The sequence below is a fragment of the Cyprinodon tularosa genome, unplaced genomic scaffold (genome assembly GCF_016077235.1).
Source record: "Cyprinodon tularosa strain WSP-4 unplaced genomic scaffold, ASM1607723v1 ctg185, whole genome shotgun sequence".
Taxonomy (NCBI): Eukaryota; Metazoa; Chordata; class Actinopteri; order Cyprinodontiformes; family Cyprinodontidae; genus Cyprinodon; species Cyprinodon tularosa.
In genome coordinates this window covers 477,531-483,530 of record NW_024038643.1, presented here as the reverse complement: position 1 = coordinate 483,530, position 6,000 = coordinate 477,531, and the positions used below count along the sequence as shown (strand labels likewise).

At 37.9% G+C, this 6,000-nt stretch overlaps 1 non-coding gene across 1 annotated transcript; it reads left to right on the top strand.

The window, feature by feature from the left end:
• The first annotated feature begins 573 nt into the window (after window positions 1-573).
• trnai-uau lies at window positions 574-667 on the top strand. The gene is made up of 2 exons: window positions 574-611; window positions 632-667. It is a non-coding gene; the product is annotated as a tRNA-Ile (tRNA).
• The last annotated feature ends 5,333 nt before the right edge of the window (window positions 668-6,000 follow it).

The following is a 6,000-nucleotide window of genomic DNA, read 5'->3' as shown; positions in this document are numbered from 1 at the left end:
GTCGAACTATTAGTTAAATCATGCAAAATGTGGTCAGCAATTATTGAAAGGAATGTTGCTACTGTAATCCCCCCAAAAGTATTTTTCCATTGATTATTGAAAAAAAAAACTAAAAAATATATATCCAATATTTTTTATTTAAAAAATGTTAAGGAAAATAGTTAATTCATTATTTCTTTCTAGTTAATTTATTAGTTTTCTGAAAGGGATGCATGTCTCCTTTCCACCAGAAACTAAACACTGAAAAAAAGGGTCATATCCAGCAATTGTTAAAATACTTACCAATTTTCGTATACTTTCGTTTTGTATAAAAAAAATTACAATAAAGTTTGACTAAGTTTGTCTCAGTCTAAACAGACAGAAACGCCCCCACCCCTTTGTTCTAGATTTATCCCAGCAGTCACTGAATGCAGCATCAGAGTCAGCTGTGAGGCCACCTGAAGCCCCCACACCGACTTCATATGGTCTGTATCGCCAATCCGAGAAAGAACAATAATAAGACACCTCATAAACGCAGTTTTGGCGAAGTTGTTTGATTTTCTTAAACCCAATTTCCGACCACAGACGGCTGAAGCTCCAGTGGCGCAATCGGTTAGCGCGCGGTACTTATATGACAGTATTCAGCAGAGCAATGCCGAGGTTGTGAGTTCGAGCCTCACCTGGAGCAGAGTTTTTAGACGTGCTTCAGCGAGCCAATACGAGTAATAATATGATAATTTAAATAAAATGCCTTAAACAATCTACTATTATGTGGCACATTAGAACACCTATCCTATCTCTAATACAATACTTTGAAGTTTTGTTGAGAAAACATAATAAAATACTACCTTTTGTATGTAAATGATGATGTCTTTATAACTGACAATTGCACAACTGCAAATCTACCAGGACATGGCCCTCTACCTAAACCTATTGGTCCAGTAAGGGTTATTCAAGGAAGCTTCATTCTGAAAAGAAAATACAGCTCCAACTGGATTTTCTCTAAATAGATTCTATGGGAGCAGTCCAGATTAATAACATATAGATCTCATCCACAGTGCTGCACAATATCAATCTGACTTGTCTGATTAGCTAAAACTTTGAAAGTTAAAATGACTTTGGCATGTAGAAAGTAACGCTTTAAAAAAGGATTGTTAAAGGTACCACAACCACAATAACAACCTCTGGCCTCTGCCTTATTGGGATCACAATTTGGGGCCTTTATGGAGGAGTGACAAGTAGGCAGAGATGGCAAAAGTACTCAGTTTCCGTACTTGAGTAAAAGTACAGATACTTGTGTTAAAAAATACTCTGGTAAAAGTGGAAGTACTGATTAAACTTCTTTACTCAAGTAAAAGTAACAAAGTACAGGCTTGTAAATTTACTTAAAGTATAAAAGTAAAAGTAGAAACCACTTTTTTCATGCCGTTGCCTACATTTTAAATGGATGTCTGCCAATAGGACTAGATCTCCGTTGTGTTCATTTTCAATCATCTCGTCGTCCATGCTACTATGCTAACGCCACCGCCACCAAGCTGCAATGATTTGCCGCCAATGAATACCGCCGAATCTGTCGATTCATCTTGTAGTGGTGCGTCAAATGCAACGTAGATTCCCATCCAATTAGATTGAATTTGGTATAGGGCTCGGGATCCGCTTTGCATTCTGGGACGTGGTTGCCATGTTGACGGCTACGCTAACAATTTCATAGCGCCGACTTAACGTATTTGCACGAGGAAAAGCAGAAGAGAAGAACGATGTTGAAGTCCCAAAAAGGATCCGGAATTTACCGGGATACACTTAATAGAGAAGCCAGGGACCGGTATGTTGACAAAATCAGCATCATAAATAATTTGGATCCGTAAGAGGTTCCAAATAATGAGTGGAGCACCGACGACGAGTTGTTGCCACTGTTCTCCTTCTCGGACGTCTTCGGCTACCTTGTTTGTGGAGTAAGCGCATATACCTCAGAACAATACAGAAGCTACAAGTCCTTGGAGTCTCATGTGCAGTTCACCAATGGATGGGTTCAGGAGCTGCAGCTCATAAAGCCAGCAAACACTGGGAACACAGTGATACGCACCAAGGTAAGCTGTGTTCAGACGAGCTCTGACAACTGCTAGTTTAGCAACTTCTAACCGCTAGTGCTGACAACCACTGACGCATGTAATGTTCTTTTAACTAGCTGCTATGTGTTTCAAAGGTGTAGTTTGTAACGGTAACTGCCAACCCTCCGGGTTTCTCACGTATCTGAGCCTTTTCCTGCTGCAGATGTAGGATCAACATGAACGTTAGCCAGACCCGGCTGCAGAAAGAACTTAAAGGGAGGGGGGCATTCCATTTGATTTACTTCAAGCTTAACACTAGCTTTGTGACCATTCATTCAGTGAAAGGAATCTCAAATCTTTATCAAAACATTTATTCAAATTATTAAAAAAAATTTTAAGAATAATTTGCTGAAATAGAAATCAGCATTTGTTTGATTCTTAGTGTTAGAAAAAAATGTGTCCTGTCAGGTTTTCTGAACCATCTTCTAATCTAGTCTCCCCCAGCTGCTGGTAGAAACAAGATTTTTTATCATCATTCAGAAACTGGATAGGTGTTACATCTGTATTTTGTTGAAAATCATATATTGAACATTGTTATTAATAAAATTTTAAGGAACAGATTAAATAGTCAAAGATCCGCAAAATATAAAAAAATAAACAATAGTGCAGTGCTGTGGCCATTCAAGTTAAATCCTAGTTTGAATCAGAGTCTTTCAAAGTGAACTATTTAGAAAAATGAGTGCAGTATTGACTGCGGGTTATTAAATCTGACCTCATAAAACACTGTAACGGGTAACTTTGAGCTTAAATCATTCAGTCAGAGGCATTATGCAGGTTTAAATGTCCTGTGCTCATTTCATTTCTTTTTCTTTTAAGTGATATAACAATATAACAGCGTGGTTGTTATACTTTACTGTTGTATAACTGTGATTTATATATGTATACACATGCATGAGGGGTTGAGGTTAACGTTTGCTTTCCTGCATAGAATGAAATATAATGGTGTCCTTACCTGCATAATTTATGTCTATTTTTTTTCTCCTCAGGTCTTGCACTCTCAGCGCATTAATGAGACTCCCCTGAAGCCATGGGTCATCATAGACATTTTTTATAAAAAGCATAGTATTTTTTATTATTACATTGTATTGTTATATTTGCATATTATTGCACGTTGTTATATTATTATACAATTATAGATTATATTATTGTATATCATGAAATATTGCATCGCAGCCTTTATTTATACAATTTAAGTAATGCATATTATAAATACTTATATAAGAATTTGCACTAACAGTGTTTAACTGTTAATGTTTACTATAACTACAATTTGTATAATAATAATTTGCAATACCTCCACTTTCCATTTCTCCATTGATGTTTCATTAAGACCGACTTAATAGGATTGAACATTTTGTATAAATACATACTATGTTATTGTAAGTAATTGCACTGCATTTTCATCGCGTCCATTTTTTATTTGTAACCATTTACCTACAAGCATTCAAACTGCACTGCACTGTTCTGCGCTACACTGTGTTCTCAAGTTTCACTACTTGCAAATAAACACTGAAAAGGATCTGATCGTTTGAGACCTCTTGCTTTTGGGTATGGATGCAAAACACACCTATGGCTAAAAAACAACCCACTTGTTAAATGTTTGCTTAGAGTGTATTGTTGATACAAAGAAATTGTCAATTCCATATTGAGCATCAATCTTTTCTTTAATACAGTAATTCATAAACACCAGAATAAAGTGGTTGACTTTAAGGTGTGGAAGTCCAGTGTAGTATTTCACTTTGACGGTGTCTTCCTTCAGGAAATCTTCATCCATTTTTCTCTGGCCAAGCTCACGTTTCAGGGTCTTGTTCTCCTCCAGCAGCCGGTTGATTTCAGCACGCCGGCGCTGACAGAACCTGCTCAGCTCCATCCTCAGCTGGTGTCTCCACTATGGATAAAATAAGGACATCTTTTAGCTAAATGTGCATCATGCAGCTGAAAAAGCCACAGAAGCAACATACGGTGTTGAATCTGCTGGCTCTGTAAGGCTTACCGGGTGGAACAAGGTCATCAATAGCTGTCTCATCCATCCCAGGTGTACTGTCAGTCCTTTGCCGTTTTCTCTTTTCCTGTCTCTCATAGCGTGCAGTCTGTGTGGCCTTTATCTCAGTGTGGCCCAAGTGTAGTGATGGTGCCCAATCCGGATGCGAGGTGTACATTTCATTTGCTGGTTTTCCTGGTGACACAATTTAAAATTATTATCCACAGCAGCAGTGTTGAAAACAAATAGAACAATAATGTTATCAATGATCCTCAATATACACATTATTATATTGTATTATATGATTACATTACATTACAAGACGGCTGGTAAGCGCTAGGATCAGCAAAATTTGTAAGTGGTGCTATGACAGCTGTCAACCTCAGGGTTTTTTTTGAAAATGGAGAGGGATGTCCCTGTCCTTGTAGGAACTGGCAGTGTGTTCTACCAAAGAGGATAAAATGCTATATCAAATGCTACATCAACCAACGAGGATGAAATGCTATATCAAATGCTATATCAACCAACGAGGATGAAAATGCTATATCAAATGCTATATCAACCAACGAGGATGAAAATGCTATATCAACAGTCTCTGGGCGCGCGTTCATGCATGTATGTGGTGCCACGGATGAAGGAAGGAAATACTGTAGGCTATAAAATAAAACCGTGCATCTTTAACTTACCAGAATGAAAATGCAGGGAACACACTCGCATTGACATCGGGATACTGTGGAAAGTTCTGTTCTGTCGTCTTACAGCCGCGATCCAAGCTAGCCGACGACTCTTTGTTATCTGTGAAACTTGGTCTCCGTGTTTGCGCCTCCAGGCAGGAAAGCGTGGAAAGTTATCCCATTTTGTAGGTTTTTCCCTCGGCGATCATGTGATGCGCTGTTACAGCCCACAATACTGCAACGGTTTACCATGGTTGAAATCAAGTTACGGTGAAATTAAACGAAATAAAACACGGCTGAGAGGGAGTACAGTACGCGTTAGTCACAGGTAATAATCTAAGGAAGCCGTAAAGTGCGCCGTCAACATGGCGACCACGCAAAGTGGTGACGTCACGACGACCAAGCCCTATAGATGACGTGAAAAATAATAACGGTAACTCCATTGAAATGATTCAAAACTAAAGTAACGAGACAATTTTTTTAAATGTAAGGAGTATAAAGTACAGATATTTGTGTAAAAATGTAAGGAGTAGAAGTAAAAAGTCGCCATAAAAATAAGTAGTAAAGTAAAAATATCAGAAAAATCTACTTGAGTACAGTAACGAAGTATTTGTACTTAGTTACTTCCCATCTCTGCAAGTAGGAAGTCATTGTTTTATTTAATGACAAGATGCAGTAAAACTATTGGGAATAGCTCCCCTGATTGAACAAATCTGAATTTTAAACTTATGAACTTAAATACATAATGCCTGACAGAAAGTTACAATGAATTCCACCATATAGATGATGGAGGCATCATGCATCTGGGAAAATACTTTCTCCTGTTTGGAGTTAACATTAGCTTAGATATAGGGTAGTCATGGAAAAAAATCCTTTTATAGGCTAAAGAAAATGTGACACTATTATTCTGTTCTTAATAGACATGCAGCAGTAATGATATAACAGATCAAAAGCTGGTAACCCAATGCCTGCTCTTTTTGGCCTTAGACACAAGAATGGGAAATATAGCAGATAGATAGCCACAGATATCACTGCATGTGGTTCATAATTCAACATTTTGTGCAGCTGATGACCCAAGACAGAAAAATAAACAACTTTAATTCGTTTTCCTCCAGCTACACCTCATTTTTACAGCTCATGAGCGCCAACTGTTGGTCCTTAGCTGGAACTGCTGCTAAGAAATAAAACCACTTAAGCACCACTAGAGGGCGGTATAACTCAATTTAACGCATTGCAGCTGTCGATGCCCAAAACAAAA